The sequence below is a fragment of the Dysidea avara genome, chromosome 7 (genome assembly GCF_963678975.1).
Source record: "Dysidea avara chromosome 7, odDysAvar1.4, whole genome shotgun sequence".
Classification (NCBI taxonomy): Eukaryota; Metazoa; Porifera; class Demospongiae; order Dictyoceratida; family Dysideidae; genus Dysidea; species Dysidea avara.
The window spans coordinates 29,167,099-29,177,105 of record NC_089278.1 but is presented as its reverse complement, the minus strand read 5'-3'; the positions used below and the strand labels follow the sequence as shown (position 1 = coordinate 29,177,105).

General features: G+C 36.6%; 2 long non-coding RNA genes across 8 annotated transcripts; both read left to right on the top strand.

Moving 5' to 3' along the window:
- Window positions 1–264: 264 nt before the first annotated feature.
- On the top strand, window positions 265–7,643 carry LOC136260124 (uncharacterized). Of its 7 annotated transcripts, XR_010703429.1 has the most exons (9): window positions 266–1,515; window positions 1,827–1,877; window positions 2,195–2,268; window positions 3,380–3,483; window positions 6,720–6,855; window positions 6,908–7,059; window positions 7,105–7,146; window positions 7,201–7,237; window positions 7,405–7,643. It is a non-coding gene; the product is annotated as an uncharacterized lncRNA (long non-coding RNA). The 7 variants fall into 7 exon arrangements; XR_010703428.1 differs by having other exon boundaries at window positions 265–1,515; window positions 3,380–3,505; window positions 6,908–7,146; XR_010703426.1 differs by having other exon boundaries at window positions 6,908–7,146.
- Window positions 7,644–9,276: 1,633 nt separating this feature from the next.
- LOC136262555 (uncharacterized) lies at window positions 9,277–10,001 on the top strand. Its single transcript, XR_010704225.1, has 3 exons — window positions 9,277–9,319; window positions 9,366–9,483; window positions 9,592–10,001. It is a non-coding gene; the product is annotated as an uncharacterized lncRNA (long non-coding RNA).
- The last annotated feature ends 6 nt before the right edge of the window (window positions 10,002–10,007 follow it).

Sequence of the window (10,007 nt, the reverse complement as noted above, 5' to 3'; positions counted from 1 at the left end):
AGGAAGAGATCGTGCATTTTTACGCATGCGTACTACTACTTCAGTTTAAATACCACTTATAATAATAAATTTCACATTAAAAAGGCAAGTAAGCTATTAACAACAATTATTAGAATTATATAGCTTCGTTTCGTATGATTAATCCGTTGTTTACTTTATCCCTAATAGAACGCACGACTACTCTATTAGAGTCAGAAAAATACATGCAATTTTTGGATATGGATTCAGTTTTAAGGTGAATTAAAATAATCTTACTCTGTACGTGTGTTAAATTTTTAATACGCGCGCGCTCTAATTATTATAGTTATATAGTATCGATTGAAATCTCTTCAGGCTTCCTACCTGTGGATAAAATATAAATTCTACAGTATGCTGTATGTTACACTAGGGTATAAATATTTCCCAGTGCTCAAAATCGAGTTGAGCATGCATATCACGTGATCCGCCGATCCGTTATCCGTTGATCCGTGATCCGCTAAATACAGACGCCCTCTCCTAAACTCCACACACTGTTCTACAATAGAAAAGGTGTATTCTCCAATAGACAACTATGAAAAGCTATTATACCTGTTCACTGCGTAAACATAGTTAACTCAATCATGATCATGTGCCTGGCATCTACACAATGAAGTATCAGTAGCATGTGATTCTACAATTCAGCCCTATAAAATGAATACTTTAAAATAGTTAGTCAGTAATACGACAACAGACATACCTGTAACTATTGAAATGCTGTGCAATCATAATAAGCAGCAGCAGTTCCATTGCCACTATCATTGAAAAGAAAAATTAAAGCTGGCAAGAAAGAAGCACTACTGCTTACCAAGCTATTATTATGTCAGTGCATGATGCAGCAAACTATGCCGCCAAAGCAACTTCCATACAATACCTGCATTGAATCATCAGCCCGTAAAACAGTATAGACAACAAGTAAACTAACAAACCTTTTAAATGTGCTTTTGTACCTAAAGACAAAACTACATAAACAGAAACTTTAATGAACCACACGCACAATTCATGTACGCTTACCGTGATACTAGTGGCGCATGACGCCTTGACCTAGTCTTGAGAGCAATACAACTACGCGCGTCTAGCTAACACCTAAAAGATTAATATTTAGTACACCACGGCAATAAGAAGTGAACATTAATAGCTACACTGACTCACCTTTGGAGGCGGTGCTCACATAAAAGTGCCTCCGACCCGATAGAACAGTGCGCAATGAAACAAAGTATCATCGATAAAAACTCGGATGAAAAGAACTGCGCTAGACTTCACACACTGCTAGTCTGAGCTCTTGGCAAAAGGGGTCTAACCGCATCCGGTTGTAAAACTAGTGTTGCTTATAAATTCGAACACGTACGAATCACGTGATTTGATACTCTGGAAGAGCTCATCGTCCTAGACCACCGCGCAAATTCCTACAGTTATGTGGCAAACTGGACAGACAGTAACTAGTTAGTTATTAGTGTTGATTCCGCTGTGAATACTACATTCACTACTACATTCCTCTTGGTGAGTGGATATGTTCATAGATCCTTAGAGTGTAAAGGATCTATGATATGTTTGTATTGTCCTTTACAGATTACTTAAGCATGTTATACTTTATGTACTAGTCTCACCTGACTAGACCACTTTATCTTTGTAGGGAGAAAAATGGGTGTGGTCCAGTTTGAATAGTCGCACTCATTCTGGACACACCTCTAAGCATGACATCACTGCTTTTGCACGTGTTAGTCCCACTGTGTCATATTATGTGTCTCACTGTGTCATAATGCATGTCTCGCTGTGTCATTTTGTATGTCCCACTGTGTCATATTGTATAGTCAGTCACCATCATTGGTACGACGCTTTGATAGACCACCACCATCCGAAGTGTAGGTTAAGAGTGATGTATCAAGTATTATGTACAGATGATTTAGTTTGTATGTATGTTCAGGAGTCCAACAAATCTCGCATAGCCAGACTGACTAAGCCTTTGCTATTGAGCAACAAGCTTGTTTTGTATCCTGTTGTGTTCAAGCAAACACTGTGCCACATTTTAAAGTATAATAGTCTCAGAACCTAAACAGTAAGAAGAGAATGGCTTTGCCAATTTGCACCAAGCAGTGGAACTTCCCCTGAAAAAGTTGGTCTAGTTATGTGAGATAGGAGGGTGTCCTGATATTCAAAATGAAATATAAATTCATTACAGTGGAACCTGTGTATTAAAGACACCTTGGGATCAACCAAAAATGTCCTGATTATTAAGATGTCCTGATTTTCCAGGTCAGTTTACATGTAAAAGCTGGTACTTTGGGGCCTCAACTAAGTGTCCAGGTTATGCAGGTGTCCTCTGTAAAACAGTAATGGTATATTCAGTCGAACCTCTCTAATCCAACACCTGCATAATCCAGAATCCTCTCTAATCCGACCGAAATGTCATTTACCAACATTTTTGTATAGAAAACAACCTCTGTAATCTGACAACTCTGTACCCCATAATCCGACACAAACTTTGATTCTCTAGACTTGGAAATGCATTGTTTTTGACCTTTGTAATCTGACAGAGAATAATAGCAGCATTAGAATAATCACAGAAAATAATTTTTAAGCAACCAAAGTATTTAATTGGTTGACAGTAATAGAAAAAAGCTGTAATACTTACAAATTCTAAAATTAATTCATGTTAAAAACATTGTGTGATCTGTTTTACCTGTTATTTACTGCATAATCTGACATATTGTATAATGTCAGATTACAGAGGTGACTTGATAATCCAACAACTTCCTTTATTCAGCAAAATCTATGGCTCCCATTGAGCGTCGCATTAGAGAGGTTTGACTGTATACTGTAAAACAATCATTGTACAAACTGTTTGCTCATGGCTAAAATGACAGCTAACAAGTATGTGCAATATGTTTCTGTAAAATTAATTATTGTGTACAGCCTACTTTGTGTCTGGTAACTTTTCAGGTGTGATATGTGTAGAGCAACCCTCTATGAGCACAATGATCTAATTCATGGAAATTTTGGCACCACAATGACCCAACCAACCTGGTGTAACAAATTTTGTATTGCGAAATGCAATAAAAGACATATCTCATGACACATGATAGATACCTCAGATTTTGTATGAAAAGTAGTGCATGGCAATTTAAATGAGCTATAGAAGAAGGAAATTGGAAAAATTTTAGTGCATCGATTTTTTAAATTCCACGTAGGGCTACTACAGTAACTGAGTGTCATATGTTTGTACGGGTATTTGTGAAGGTCATCCTAGTTGATTACAGTGTTTATAGAGATTAGTGTGCTGCAAGGATTCCATGTATATATGTATTCCTATTCATAGTGTGGGTGGCTACTGAAAGTTTTATGGTGTGTACTCCTGTTTCTACAGTACCTACACGATTTGATGGAGAAGGCTACACTGCAGGAGAAAACTGTGGTCTCCCCTGGAACTTACATCAGTGATCAAGCTTATCCTTTTTATGAACAAGATAAGTGAGCCTACATGTGTGTATAGGTAGGCTACAGTACATTACACATGCACACACACATATGCATAATAAATAGGGACCCGCCGATTATGCTCATAATTTTACCTATTATGCTATGCTGCACTGCTCAAAAATTCACCTATTATGCTTAAATTAATGCTCAATATTTACCTATTATGCTCGATTATGCTCAATGTTCATGCCTTAGTTCATATGCTTTGCTACTAGTTTAACACTATATAAAAAGAAAAAAATGAGTGGCTGGAACACAAATAATAAATTCTTGCTGCATGCCTGCATGTAAGAGACAAGATCGATATACTCTAATAGAACAGTCAGTTTGCTGATTGTTCTATTAGAGTTACTGACTGCTCTATTAGAGTATATCGATCTTATTTTGCAATTGTCATTTTCCCAGCAAGAGTTTACACTATCGTACAAATATTTAACTTATTATGCTGGCATTGTGCTCAATGCTTTTAGGTACCTATTATGCTCAAAATTATGCTAGCATAATTGGCAGGTCCCTAATAATGAATATTAATGCTACACAGTACACACATGCAAATGCACACACACATATGCATAATAAATATTAATGCTACACAGTACACACACACACACACACACACACACACACACACACACACACACACACACACACACACACACACACACACACACACACACACACACACACACACACACACGCACATACACACACTGTTTTTACACTATGATGACTAAAATACTTGAATTTGGCATTTTCTGGTTATACCCTGGTGGCTAAATGAAACCAGACCAGTTAGTGATATGAGATCAGCCATAATTTGAGACAATTATGATAAATTACTGAAATTCCTCTATAATTCATCCTCAGAGGATCTACGAAATTTTCTTTGAGGAAGCAACAGCAGCCTGTATGTACCTCATAGATTGTCAAGTTTCACTTTGTCATGCTTCACGTTCCAGTGGTGGTCTGGTAAAATGGCAATCATTGCCTGTTCATGACTGTACACAAACAAAGAATGTTGGGTGTAATCACATACATATAGTTAAAGAATCTGTGAATAATTCTACACTGTGCGTAGTAAGTGACCAATCTACAATGAATCATTTTTATTATAGACTAAAGTCTCCATCACACTATACGAAAGTATGCAGCTTACTTTTTGGTCTCTTGTATGACTTAACTGAAATCATACCCATAGTGCTAAACATTATAGAGTTATGAAGGCGTCAGCAGAAAATTTGGCTAAATAGAAAATTCCATAGAAATGAGTTTTATCTGGGATGTGCAGACATGTGGTCGCGCCTACCCAGTGAATCAGCATTTGAGAAAATTATGATAAATTACTGAAATTTCTCTATAATTCATCCTCAGAGGATCTACGAAATTTTCTTGGAGGAAGCAACAGCAGCCTGTATGTACCTCATAGATTGTCAAGTTTCACTTTGTCATGCTTCACGTTCCAGTGGTGGTCTTGTAAAATGGCAATCATTGCTGTAAACTGGCATTACAATGGATGTTCATGACTGTACACAAACAAAGAATGTTGGGTGTAATCACATACATATAGTTAAAGAATCTGTGAATAATTCTACACTGTGCGTAGTAAGTGACCAATCTACAATGAATCATTTTTATTATAGACTAAAGTCTCCATCACACTATACGAAAGTATGCAGCTTACTTTTTGGTCTCTTGTATGACTTAACTGAAATCATACCCATAGTGCTAAACATTATAGAGTTATGAAGGCGTCAGCAGAAAATTTGGCTAAATAGAAAATTCCATAGAAATGAGTTTGATCTGGGATATGCAGACATGTGGTCGCGCCTACCCAGTGAATCAGTATTTGAGACAATTATGATAAATTACTGAAATTTCTCTATAATTCATCCTCAGAGGATCTACGAAATTTTCTTGGAGGAAGCAACAGCAGCCTGTATGTACCTCATAGATTGTCAAGTTTCACTTTGTCATGCTTCACGTTCCAGTGGTGGTCTTGTAAAATGGCAATCATTGCTGTAAACTGGCATTACAATGGATGTTCATGACTGTACACAAACAAAGAATGTTGGGTGTAATCACATACATATAGTTAAAGAATCTGTGAATAATTCTACACTGTGCGTAGTAAGTGACCAATCTACAATGAATCATTTTTATTATAGACTAAAGTCTCCATCACACTATACGAAAGTATGCAGCTTACTTTTTGGTCTCTTGTATGACTTAACTGAAATCATACCCATAGTGCTAAACATTATAGAGTTATGAAGGCATCAGCAGAAAATTTGGCTAAATAGAAAATTCCATAGAAACGAGTTTGGTCTGGGATGTGCAGACATGTGGTCGCACCTACCCAGTGAATCAGCACTGCGGTGCACCATTACTCATGGAAAACAACAGTACTTGCATGTGTCCAGCTCATTAAAATTTTCATTAGAGATAGGTATTATAACCAATCATATCAAAGAGGTGAGTATATGTTCGCTTCCAGTGGTTTTACACGTTTCTCTACGCCTGAATAGTCCGTACTAAATGTATATTATGTAAGGCCTACTTGTTCTTTCAGTGTGTGCTATCAAACGTTTGGGTAGCTGGCCTTTGTAACAAAATTTATTAAGGAAGAACAAGTAGCCAGGTGACTAGTGTTACTACAGGTGACTATATTAATATCACAGTCTTGGCCAAATGTATGTATGCATGTTGCTAGCTACCACTGTGGCTTACATACTGTTCCTAAAAGTTAAATTGACTACCTACCTTATATAGGACTTAATAATAATTTTCAAGTACAGATCCTCCTAATACTTTGTGTATGATATGACGATGAAGCCAATGTTCCCGGTACTGCAGCGGTATAAATGTGGTGTACGACATTACCCAAAAGCATAGGTGTTATGGACACCAACAGTCATGTTCCACCAACAACTGTTAAGTATGCCTAAATACTGTATAATTAAAAAAGCATCGATGAAATGACAACAAATGCTCGAAATTTTTGAGGGATGAAATTCTTGCAAATTTGTGAATATTGACAGTTTTCTATATAATATTATATTGATGAAATCATTGAGGTTATTATAGTGATTACCTTAGTGAAGTAATGTATTATGATACTCTCTAGATTTTTGTGAATTTAAAGTCATGTTTTACACAGTTTTGCAAAGTTTTGTCCCTCATAACTTATAGCCTGTGTGCACTTACTACTGATATTCTTGGTATGGTAGATTCAACCAGTAAAGTGTGCCAGATTCACTCAGTAGGGAGTACTCAAGTTGTACGATGACCTTTGTGCACTAACAACCGATATCCTTGGCAGATTCGGTCAGCAAAGAGTACTGAAGTTATAATGACAGAGAATCGGTAAGTATGATCATGGCCTTTGCATACTAATAACAGCTTATATTCTTGACAGATTCAGTCAGCAAAGTATACTCAAGTTGTTCAATAGACAATAATGACCATGGTCTTTGTATGATGGACAACTTGCAATAGCCTTTTGTGCACTAACAATCAATATCATTTGGCCATCAAGGAGTACCCAAGTTTACGGCAGACAACTGCTAAGTATGACCACGGCCTTTGTATAATAATGACCAATATCCTTGGCAGATTCACTCAACAGAGAGTACCCATGTGTACGATGGACAGCTGGTAAGTTTTCACTAGCATTTGTTCACTAACAACTGATATCCTTTGCCGATTCAGTCAGCGAAGAGAACTGAAGCTGTACGACATACAACTGGTAAGTACTGTATGTCTGAGCATTTACAACTTTACAACTGTTCTGAGCATTTACAACTTTACAACTGTTCTTTTGCAGTTTCTTTCAGACAGTTATAAAGTTGTACCATAAATTTTATACTGGTAATTGTAGCCTATGTGCTCTTTAAAATAACTATGTCTTGGCAGATGCAGCCTGGTGAAAATAGTACAACATGTATGGCTTGAATTGATGTACAGCAACCACCAACTGGGTCAGGCCTGGTGTAGATGAAGAAAAGCCACCGTGACAGGGAACATCTTAATGTTTTTTTTCTATACAAATGTAATTCTACATAAAGGCAAGCTTAGATTAATGCCACTTGGGATGACAATGGAGCTGTTGTTGTGTGTGTTACAGTTTATTGAATTACATTTTTATACATAAATTCTTTTAAAATAGCACAGAATACATAAGAATTTAATAATAAGTTAGCTGTATGTACTGTGCCCACATAACCATGCCAACAAGCTGTGGTAAGCTATACTACATTATATTGTGTATATCTATTACATATGTACACATGATGTATACACACCAGTGTATAGCAGCCAATTTGTAATACACAGGATATACAATTATAGTATATCATATTCATACATACCTGTGTAAATTGAATGCATAATTGAGTTATGCCTACTAGTGTGCACCTGAGCATATCAAACTTTTTGTACGGTGTGATGTACTGCTACCTACAGCACCTATTTATCATATGTTCTATTTAACACTCTGTGTACCCTGTGTCTTTGAAATTAAGGTAAAGCCAATAATTTATGCATATGGCAAAATTGAAAATTGCTCTCACCATGTGTGTGTGCGCATGCGTGCGTGAGTGCGTGTGTGTGTGCAGAGTTGTATACATTCAGCAAAAAATACTGCTAATAGTAACATTTAAGGTTACTCTGAGAACAGAGATTGGACCTTATCATTATTTTGGGCCCTTTCAAAGCATCAACTGTACTGATAGTTAAACACAGCCTTGAGCGATTTGCACAATAAATAGAATCCTTGATGTAACTGGTCACAGACACTGTTAAACGAATGATGGTAACAATTCTATCCAGCTAATTCATTTATATTAACACCTACTATTCCTCTGAGAATTAACAAAAATTGCCGAATTGTGGATGGGTAACTAGATAAAGTATATTGTCAGTTTGACATTATTGCACAGAATCTTTGAGCATGACAAGCCCACTGACAATTGTTACCATGGAATGGATATGGTCATAGGAGATTGTCAGAGAGGGCCATAGCCCCTGATAAATACATATGACTTGCAATACTCCTACAGCATCTAAGCAGACCCTCTGTAAATTTGACACTGTATATTGTGCCTCCCAGTACTTCAGCACTTAAATTGCTGCTAATTAAGCGGTTTGCACATGCAATCATGTTTGCTCTCAAAATTTTATGGTGAGTAAATACAAGGTAATTTATGATTTGTGTAGGTGGCCAGGACTTAACAATGCAGGATGCCATAGCAACAGCCAGTACGTATTAATGCTGTTCTTTGATAATTTTATATGCTGTGTTTAGTTGGTCAGAACATAGCAGGGCAAGATGCCTTGACAACAACTCATACGTATTAATGCTATCCTCTAATAATTTTATAAACTGTGTTTAGTTGGTCCATAGATAATATATACCTCCGGACACATTATCTATGGTTGGTCAGAACATAGCAGGGCAAGATGCCATGGCAACAACTGGTACGTATTAATGTTATTCTCTAATAATTTTATATGCTGTGTTTAGTTGGTCAGAATGTAGCAGGGCAAGATGCCATGGCAACAACCGGTATGTATTAATGCTATTCTCTAATAATTTTATATGCTGTGTTTAGTTGGTCAGAACGTAGCAGGGCAAGATGCCATGGCAACAACCGGTACGTATTAATGCTACTCTCTAATAATTTTATATGCTGTGTTTAGTTGGTCAGAACGTAGCAAGGAAAGATGCCATGGCAACAACCGGTACGTATTAATGCTATTCTCTAATAATTTTATATGCTGTGTTTAGTTGGTCAGAACGTAGCAGGGCAAGATGCCATGGCAACAACCGGTACATATTAATGCTATTCTCTAATAATTTTATATGCTGTGTTTAGTTGGTCAGAATGTAGCAGGGCAGGCAACTCGTACGTATTAATGCCATTCTCTAATAATTTTATATGCTGTGTTAAGTTGGTCAGAAAGTAGCAACACAGGATGCCATGGCAACAACTGGTATGTTTTGTGTATTGGTTAGTTGAATAGTGCAACTGTGACTCTATGTATAAGTTGCAACTAAAAAATAATGATATTAAAAGCAGCTCTATCAACTTTTTTTTTCAGGTGTTAAAAGGAAACGAAGAACTCTCTGCAGGCAATGTGCTGGTTGCAAAGCTAGTAGCTGTAGTATATATGTAAATTCTGTAGCAATCCGCTGTTGAAGAAAACGTGTGTAAAAAGAATATGTTTGAGTCTTGGTTAGGTTTCTTCAGGTTATGTAACTCATAAGTGTTGTTTTTAACTGAGCTTAAAAATGTTGTATTACATACAGGACATGCCTGATTTATTGTATGCTGCATAGCTTTATTATGCTCAGTTATAATTATAGCAGAAGTATATACAACTCATGGGATACCAATGGTTGTTATTCCTAACACTTGTATGCACATTATGGTTTTGTAATTCTTGCCAAGAGCAGACTTACTGTAACTTGTCTATTTTGTGTGATTTTATACATCCTTAATATAATATGCTTAAAC